Source organism: Echinops telfairi, unplaced genomic scaffold (assembly GCF_000313985.2).
Source record: "Echinops telfairi isolate 266 unplaced genomic scaffold, ASM31398v2 ScPeMD7_7469;HRSCAF=8507_1, whole genome shotgun sequence".
NCBI lineage: Eukaryota > Metazoa > Chordata > Mammalia > Afrosoricida > Tenrecidae > Echinops > Echinops telfairi.
Genome location: NW_022111373.1, coordinates 144,013,212 through 144,023,871, shown reverse-complemented (window position 1 = coordinate 144,023,871; position 10,660 = coordinate 144,013,212).

Here is a 10,660-nt window from a genome sequence, read left to right as displayed (position 1 = left end):
AATTCATTTATCAAGAAGATACCAGAGCTATGAGCCTGTAGCTGCTACTCTGGATATATGGATTGAAGATGGAGCCTGGGATGATCAGCACCCACATACCAGTGGCTCCACCAGCCTGGTTGAAAAGGAGATTACAACAGTCATTCTGTTTTAAATATCAGATAACACAATAAGGACAAGCTTAAAAAACAAGAATGCCTTGCTCATTCCACCTCTATTTCAACCCCATAGAAGAGAGCAAGGGAAGGAGCTGTCGTTAGTTGGCTTTGAGTTGGTTCTGGCCCATATCAACCCTGTGCACAGCAGAACAAAACACTGCTCCGTCTTAGGCCATCCTCGCAATGGCTTTGATGCTTGAGCCCAGTGTTGAGCCATGGGGTCAATCCATCTCCTGAAGTGCCTTTCTACTTCTCACTGCCCCTCCACTCCACCAAGAATGATGTCCTTCTCCAGAGATTAGTCTCTCTTGACATCATGTCCAATAAAATGAAATCTCCCCATCCTTGCCTCTAAGGAGCACTCTAGCCATATTTCTTCCAGGATAGATTGGTTTGTTCTTTTATCAGGCCATGGTACTTTCAATATTCTTGTCAAGTTGTCCACTACCTGTCTGATAGTTTGTTGTACCGTGGTGACTTGTGTGTTGCTCTGATGCTGGAAGATATGTCCCTGGTATTTAAAGGACACCAGGGTCACCCAAAGTGTGCAGGTTTCAGGGGAGCTTCCAGATGAAGAACAGACAAGGAAGAAGGAATTGGCTGCCTACTTTGGAGGAAGTAGACATTGGAAAGGGGAAGAATAAGTGGATGAAAATCAGGAGGTTGTGTCGGGATTGTAGCCTTTCACCACATGGATTCAATCTGTATGTTGAGCTAATGATCTGAGAAACTAAACGATTTGAAGACTAACCCTGCCTGAGGTTTGGAGGAAGGCTTATTAACAATCTGAGATATGTGAATGATGCAACTTTGCTTGCTATAAAGTAGGACAACTTCAAACTCTTGCTGATAAAGATCAAGGACTGCAGCCTTCAATATGAGTTGTAACTCAGGGTAAAGAAAACACAAATAAGCACAACTGTGGTGCTATATGCATCATTATAAATGGAGGAAAAAATGAAGCTGCCAAGGATTTCAACTTGCTTGGATCCACAATCAATGTTCATGGAAGCAGCAGTCAAAAAAAATCAAACCCGTATTACATTGTGCAAATATGATTTCTTCAAATTGTTGAAGAACAAGGGTGTCATTTTGAGGACCAAGGTGTGCCTGACTCCTGTAAATGTATTTTCAATCCTCTCATATGTATGTGAAAGTTGGGCAATGATTAAGACCCCAGAAGAATTGATGCCAGAAGGTTTTATATCTCACATGTGTTGGACTTGTTATCAGGAGAGACCAGTACTTAGGTCAGGACATCATTCTGGATAAAGTAGAAAGTCATTGATAAAGAGGATGACCCTCAAGAAGACAGAGTGACATTGTGGTTGCAACCGTGGGTACCAACATAGCAATGGTCAGGACGATGTAGGGCCAGGCAATGTTTAATTCTGTTGGGTAGAGGGTAGCTATGGGTTGGAATCAATGGCAGTGCATTGATTTGAATTTGAATCAAAGTTTTTATGTGTTCTATTTTGTTATTTTTGTTTGGGAGAGTGTTGTATGATTTGATTTGTATGAAATCCTGTGTAGGTGAATCTATAGAATGAGTAAATAGATTAATAGTTTCTTAGCATTATGGTAGGGGAGGTTGGGGGAATCTGGGGAACTAATAATAATGAGTTCTACAATTGATTTTGACAATTATTTGACAACTTTTAAATTGTAACAGTTTTATTGGCACTTCACCCACAAATCATATAATTCACTAGTTCAATTTTATCAAGAAGAGCTGAGCAATATTTACCACATTCAATTTTAGAATTATTTTCTTCTTCCTTGTACTCATTGTTACTCATGTATCTTTTTTTTTTTCAATTTTGGAAAGAATACACACAACAAAGCATTCTCCAATTTAACAACTTCTACACATATAATTTAGTGCCATTGGTGATACTCTCCGTGTTGTACAACCATTATGATATTCTTCCAAATTGTTATATTCAAATTATTAAATTGTATGGCACATGCATTATATGTCAATACAACTATTAAACAAATGATCCAAAACTCAAAACCAAACTCACTGCCATCGAGTGGAGTGAATGCCAACTCAAAATGATCCGATACAACAGGGTGGAACTGTGCCTGTGAGTTTATGAGACTGTAATTCTTTAAAGGAGTCAAAAGCCCCGTCTTTCTCCTGAGGAGCACTGATGGTTTTCAGCCAATGACTTTGTGGCTCATAGCCCAAGGAGAACCACTATGCAATTTCTGAAATATAGGTTCTACAATGACCCCTTGTGATGCCAGACTACATAGGCTTATGGTATGCAAAGAAGTACATACAATAAAACGTTAATGTGCCCCTTTTTGATAATGGGGATGACTTCTTTCACATTACTCACTAATGACTAAAATTTCATTTCAAATGAGAGCATTGCTTTAAAGAAATAGAGCAGTAGTAAGATTGAAAGTATAGTGTATATACTCTTCAATGGTATACATCTTTTGGAGGAAAAAATAAATGTAGGGAGAAATCTATTTTTGAACTCAAAAAAATAAATGTAGGGAGAAATCTATGAACTCAATTGAAAGAATTTTAAGAGTTACACCAAGTTCTAAGATCCACGGATGGTAATTTATAAAATCCAAATCCGAAGGTGGGAATAGTGTCAGAGCTCAAATTGTGAGATTCTGGTGTGTAGAAGGCTATGGATGATGGTGAAAGCCCAAAACATATTTGCAGGATCTACATAAGAAATAAGTCTCCGGTGATTTCCCACTAACCATAATGGAGAAATGGGAATAATGGGATTATCAGATATAGAGTATTGCAGAGATGATAGTAGATTAAAATGATAAATCTTAAAAACATATTTCTGTATTAAGGATTAAGTGAAATAACTGTCATAATATAATCCAAAATTTACAAGTAACAAATGAGTTGTAGAATGAAATTATAAATGACAGTACATGTATACATTTATACATTAATTTATAATATAAATATATTCATATTGTTTATTTTTAAATACATATCAGTGTATATTCATAGGTAAAGCTTTCACAGTACTACAGTAGTACACACGTCTTAGTCTCTTTAGTGTGCTTTCAATAAAAGGTCCAGTCCAAACAGAGGCTTCTGGGACAGTCTTCCGGGAGAGTTCAGTTCAAGCCAGAGTTTGCTCTCCAGGTTACAGGGAGTGTTTGGGGGAGGTGGGTACCAAAGGAATTATCTTGATTATTCTGAAGGACACATGATGGACTTCCTGATACAATTATTACATGAAAACTTGGGAAAGCTGGAAGTTGTGTAAGGCATAAAGAAAACTCAAGTATTAAAGTATTTTCCACAAAAATGAGCAATAGAAAAGTGGTAAGACTACACCCTGTCAAAGCCAGAAAACCTGTGAGACCTGCATAAATGAGACAGGACCCAATGACATACGGCTCTCGCAGATTTCCCCGGGCAGGATTTGATTTGCTCATCCACTTCCCCGGCACGCATACTTCTCTTTCTCTCGTACACTGGATTGTTTATTTATTATTCATTTGTTTATAACTCCTGAAAGGTTGTGGTGAAATGGCACTGTCTGAAATAAATACCAAGCAGTCAGTGATCAGGACAGAACGGTCAACAAACATGGGAGAGCTTGTGTGAGACAGGATAAAGGAGATGCATGGGGACAGAGTGGGCAGGGCTCCATCCTCCCCTTGTACACAAGAACTACTTGCAGGAACTTCAACCTCTGCTATAATAATCTGCACAATGCTCCAAATAAATAAAGCTTTCTTTGAGGATTTTTATTTTTTCATTGCTTGACTTTTTTCTTTAGTTCTTTCAGTTTCAGATATGCTGAAATGTCTGCCTCCATTTTATTGATTTACCTCTAGACCTTTGTGTAGACCTAGAGTTGTTGTTATTGTTAGATGCTAGCAAGTTGGTTCTGACCCATAGTGACCCTGTGCACAGCAGAACGATATACTGCATGATCCTGCCCCATCCTCACAATTGTTCCTGTGCCTGAGCCCATTGATGCAGCCCCGGTGTCAATCCACCCCTAGAGGGCCTTTGTATTTTTCACCGTGCCTCAGCTTTACCAAACATGACATCCTTCTCCAGGGACAGATCTCTCCTGACAACATGTCCCAAGTATGTAAGATGAAGTCTTGACATTCTTGCCTTTCAGGAGCACTCTGGCTTTACTTCTTCCTATGCAGATCAGTTTGTCCCTTTAGAACTCTATGGTATTTTTACTATTCTTCTCCAGCACCACAATTCAAAGGCAGCTATTCTCAGTCTTCCTTATTTAATGTCCAACTTTCACATACATATAATGCAATGTAGAATACCATGGCTCAGGTCAGATGTACTTTAGTCCTCCAAGTAATATAGAGTTAGAAAACCGAAAAAGAAGAAAACACCAAGTAAATCTGAAACTGAAAGAACTAAAGAAAAATGTCAGGCTTTGGATCAGGAATTTATGAAATACCAATAGAAATGCTTCAACTGCCTGATGAGGCACTGGGAGCACTCCCTCGTCTATGTCAATAAATTTGGGTGAGAATTACATATTTGTATCCATTCCAAAAAATATGACTCAACAGAATGTGCAAATTATAAAACAAAATCATTGATATAACATGCAATTAAAATTTCACTGAATTGCAGCAATGGTTGCAGCAGAACATACAGGAAGCAGGCAGGTTCAGAAGAGGACAGGAAACAAGGGACATCACTGCTGGTGGATAAAAGCAGAGAATGGCAGAAAGAGGATTGCTTCTCTAGGGACTGCTCTCTCCTGAACCATGCTCAAAGTATGTGAGACAAAGTCACTCTATCAACATTCTAAGGAGCTTTCTGGCTGTATTCCATCCAACACCAATTTGTTTGTTCTTCTGGTAGTCCATATTACTTTCAATATTCATCTGTATGTTTAACTAATTGTCCAATCTTCCTTTTTGTGTGATCTTGTTGTCCTCATTAAAAAGAAGACACTAAATTTTGTCTTCATAGTATAGTTCACACTGGTCTTCGTTTTTCAGAGGAGAGGGTTAGCCCAATCCCCTTATTTCTTTCATGTGCAGCTGTTGCGCTGAATGATAGCTGCTCAGCATTGCATTGCAGCAGGTCTGCATAATTGTTGGAGAGCATATCATCCCCTTTTTGTACCTGAAAGTTTCTTGTACCTGCCACTCATATGCACACACTCTGAGTAATCACACTGTTCTTGCCTCTGACCCATCTACCTGAAATTGTCCTGTTGTTGAAAAGCACAAGCCCCAGACAAAGCTAGCCATGGGTATACCCATTATCTGCGCATGCTGATTTCTTTCAATGCTCCTCTTTGTAACATCTCTAATGAGTGCCCATTGATCTGACACATGGTAGGCAACGCCAGGGCCCATTTCATCTCAGAGTGCAGCTGACAGACTCTTCTATCTCTCGCCTCCTTTAATTCCCTTGGTACCATGCCCCTTGTGGTTTCTATCTCCTTTTTCGTGAGGGAAATGTGGCTAAGAAAGCTGACGACCCATTTGACTTCCTAATTCTCCTCTGGAGCATCTTTGTCTTCAACAGATGTTTTCAAAATAATTAAGTGATGGCAAGCATGCATTATTGAAAATGCTGGCTGCCTCTCTAATGCTCTCCACATTTGTATATTTGTCAGCACAGAATTGAGCGAGTGCTCAGAAATGGCATGCTATTTATTTGCAAATTATCAAATGCTCCCCGTAGCCAATTGAGGAGAGAACCTGGCAGGACTGGCCCCAGTGCTGCCGAACTTCAAACATGGCAGCTTCAACAGCACTTGGACCCTTTAAGTTAGTACAGGTAGACTGGAGAAAGAAATTCATAGACGCTCATATGTGTATAAGAAAGAGCATTATATAAAAGATCAATTGTGTACTGAGAAAACCTCCCAGCCCAGTCCAGATCAAGTCCATAAGTCCCATATTAGCCCATAGGTCAATACTAGTCCATACATTCCTCTTTAGATTAATGCATCACATTCAATGACTAAGAATGCAGGAAGATCACAGGCTAGTGTTTGGGAAGTCTTGGGGACCCAGTGGTGGTGGAAGCATCTCAACACTGGTGGGGGTCTCCACGTGGCTCCTCCAGGTCCAGGGCTCTGGCTCCGTCAGTGTAGCTCCATGTGGCTTGTCAACAGGAATGTCTCCCAGGGAGACCAGCAGAGAGAGCGTGTGTCTGGCCTCCAGTGAGCTATTTATCTCCATAGCACTTCCAAATGTGGTCATCAAGCTGCAACCTGATTGACAGGCTAAACTCCACCCCTTCACTCTTAATAGTCTCAAATTGACACCAGATTATGTAACTACCACATCCCTGCAGGGGTTCTTCAAGGAGAGAATTCTGAGACATGTAAAACATATCCTGTTGACCACCTATCTATAAAATAATCTGTGACATTTGGACTATTTGTTAATTTATTTATATTTATGAGTGGCACAAAGGAATTATTATATTATTATTATATCTGTATTACACTATTAACCAAGAGGTTAGCAGTTCAAACTCACATAAGGATACAATGGAAGAGAAGCCCTGCCTGTCTGCTCCTGTAAAGACTTCAGCCAAGAAAACTGGGTGGAGCCCAGCGGTTTTCTGTACCACGTGAGGTCGATCTGAATTGGAATCGACTCTGTCACAGAGCAGCAACAATCTTTATTTATTTGCCCTTTCTTTCATTTGAGTTATGGGGTTTCTCTTGATAACCTTTCCAGTATTTAATAACTCTTCAATGACAAGCTTCGTTCTTTATTTAACATATTTACAAAGATCTGGATATATCCAATATATAGGAACTTCAAGACTGGTCCATGCATGGCAGTTACTGCAGAGTTACTGTTTGGGGAAAAGGGGAAGAAGAAGGGCTGAAGGTCACCTTTTAATGAACACTGATCTTCACTAAGAGCGGAAAAGCTTGTGGAAACAGATCATGCTCATGGTGACTAACGTGATAAACGTCTCTGAATTGCACATGTGAAGAATTTTGAAAAGGCACATGCTTTGTTACATATATACTTACCACAATAAAAAAAAAACTTTCTTGGTATGTAGTACATCTTGAACCCTTTGGACTTGGCAATGATTGACATCTCTTTGATAAGCAATGTGGAATGTCAATACAACCACCCATTTCTAAAACAACAGGCTTCCAAGTGAGTCTTTAATTTTAAAAAATTCTTCTTATTCACTGGAACCAAGTCCCAAATCCTTGCCCTTCTTGGTTAAAAAAAAGTAGTGACACAATTACATTTTGATAAGGATGCAGGAAAACAATGTCACTCATGCATGAATGGTATCAATATAAAATGGTTCAGTTGCTCTGGAAAACAAGTCATCATTTCAATAAAAAATAAAACAGTTAAGTATTAATTGTCCAGTTATAGTCCTAAGCATTTGTCATAAAGCAATGAAAGCATATGTTCACAGCCGTTTTCCTTATAATAGCCAAACATTAGTGACACCCTAGATGTCTGATGTTGGGGACAATGGTTAAACTGACTGTGGTATATCCAGTCTAAGGAACCAGCTATGGATATACACGACCATTTGGGAAAACTTCCAGGGAATTATGTTAAGTGACAAAGGTAGTCTCAAAAGAGAATTGTATTCCCAGTAACAAATCTTTGGCTGCTCCCAGCCAAACCCCCACTCCCGACTTGAACAACCCTCCAAAGGAAACAATTCACTGCCAGCAAGTTGATGTCTACTCATAGTGACCCTGGAGGGCAGGATAGAACTGTCCCTGTGAATTTCCAAGATTGTAAATCTTTATGGGAGCAGAAAGCCCCAATTTCCTGCCAAGGAGAAGCTGGTGGTTTCAAACTGCTGATTTTACAGTTAGCAGCCTAATGCATAACCACTATGCCGCCAGGCACCGTAACACCCTGTAAATGGTGCTGTTGCATTAAGTTCACTCCACATATGGTAATCCCATGCACAACATGCTGAAATATCGCCTAGTATTGTAACCACCTACCTGTGTATTGATGTACTGCAATTCTTTATTAGATCACTATGTATTTTGAGCGCCTTACATCCTAGGAAACTATTGTAACTATATTCATTGTGAGCACTCTTTGTCTAAATTGATTTACAAAAGTAGATTGCCAAACCTTTCTTCAAAGTCGCAATCTGGAATCTCTGCTAAATGTGAACGGCTGTGTTTGAAATGCTAGTGGCTTAGGCTCCATCGGCATAGCAACACACTGACCAGCACCGGAAGGCACACCAACAGACAGGTAGGTGGTGGGTCTTGAAATCTTGTGCACATATTATGCAAATGAATAGAAAGACACGTTTGCTTGTTCACTGTTCCTTTAGTTGTATATGGAAACATATCCTAAGGTTCCTCGCTGTGATATTTGGCTCGCTGCACACTCTTGTCTCTACCATGTGATAGCATGACTCCTCAGACATCACTCTGTCTGACTCGACCTCAAGTATTCATTGAAGACATACTGGGGAGGGCAGCTAAGTTATCAGCAGTGTGTTTCATGACTAAGAGGTAGAGTCTTTTAAGAAGGTGACAAGCAGAAAAGTATAACTCTTATATTCCAGCAGCTTAGAGTCTCAAGAGATCAGGGTACAGGGTACAGGGTTCTGCTTTGAAGTGATGGGCAACTTCTAAAATGGACGGTGATAATGCACATTGCCTATCTTTATATCACTGAAGAACACTGAACTGTGCCCTTGAAGTGAATGAATTTCATAGCACTTAAGTTATATCTCAGTAAAAGTGTTTTTCCATAGGCACTCGCCAAAATAAAGTTGTTGTTGCTATCGTTGTCCAATGCCCATGAGTCAGTTTTGATCACAGTTAGCCTGTACACAACAGAACACAACGCCGCCGCCTGGTTCTGCGCCTTCCTCACCATGGTTCTTAGTGTGAGCACATCAATGCGGCCACTGTGTCAATCTATCTGGTCAAGGGTCTTCCTTTTTTTCACTGCCCTTTGCCTTTACCAAGCCTGATGTCCTTCTTCAGGGACTGCTCTCTGCTGACAACATGTCCCAAGTACATGAGATGAAGTCTCATTGTCCTTTCCAATAAGGGGTATCATGATTGTATTGTTCTAAGACAGGTCTGTTAGTCCTTCTGACAGTCCATGCTACTTTCCTTCTTTTTTACTTTTTAGTCCATGGTACTTTCAATATGATTCACCAACACCATCGTCAAATACAACGGTTTTTCTTTGGTCTTCCTTATTCAATGTCCAACTTTCACATGCATTTGAGGCAATTGAAATGATCATCATATGGGTCAGACACACCTTAGTTCTCAAGGTAACATCTTTGCTTTTCCACACTTTAAGGTCTTAGGCATCAGGTTACCTAATGCAATGTGTCATTTGATCTCTCCATTACTGCTTCTCTAACCATTGATTGCAGATCCAAACAAGATGAAATATTTAGCAATGTAAAGTTTGTTTTTTCCATTTAGCATGCTGTTACTTACTGGTCCAGTTGTGAAGATTTGGGTCTTCTTTACATTGATGTGTAATCCTTAATGAAGTTTGCAATCCTTGATCTTCATTAACAAGTGCTTCAAGTCCTCCTCACTTTCAGCAAGTGACGTTGTGTCATCTGCATACTGCAGGTTGTTGATTTGATTTCTGTGTATTTCATCTGGAGAAGTCCATGTGCACAGTCACCATTTGTGTTGTTGAAATAAAAGGTATTTGTTATGAATAAGTCATTGGTCTTGCAAAATGCTATACCATTATCTCTAGCTTTGTGTCTATCCCCAAGACCATATTTTCTGACTACTGTTCCTTCTTCTCTGTTTCTGACTTTTTCATTCCAAATGCCAATAACTATCATTGCATCTTGATTATATGTTTGATCAATTTCTGGCTGAAGACAATTGTAGAATTATTCAACTTCTTCATCAAACATTAGCTTTTGTGACTAGTGCATACATGTGAATAATAGTTTTATTGATTGGATTTCCTTGAAAGGAAATAAATAGAATCTATTTTTGACTGTAGATAGAATAAGTAAGACTTATTTTGAAATAGAATAAGTAAGACTTATTTTTAACATTAAATGCAATGTCATTCCTCTTGATTGTGTCATTCATGATATGGTAAATTTTAAGACTTTCTAATTCAAAGTATCCGTGAACAGTCTATCTAACCTCACTAATGTCTAAGATATCAATCTTTATGCATTCCATTTTACTTTTTTATGACTTGCAATTTCCTAGAGTCATAGTTTGTACATTCCAAGTTCTGATTATTAGTCGATGTTTGCAGCCATTTCTTCTCATTTTGAGCTGTGCATCATCAGAAAATGATGCTCCTGAAAGTTCCACTCCCACATGCTTTTCCCTCCACTCATGTTACCATGTCAACTCTACTTTGAGAAAGCCACTTCTCTTCAGTCACATTTTGACGGCCTGCAGATTCCTAAACCCGGGGTGTGGTTTATTAAGGGACAAGGACTTGCAGATATCACTACATACAGGTGTACACTGAAAAAGACTCAGAAGGCCAAGAGACCGACTTTTAAGCCTACCAAGGAG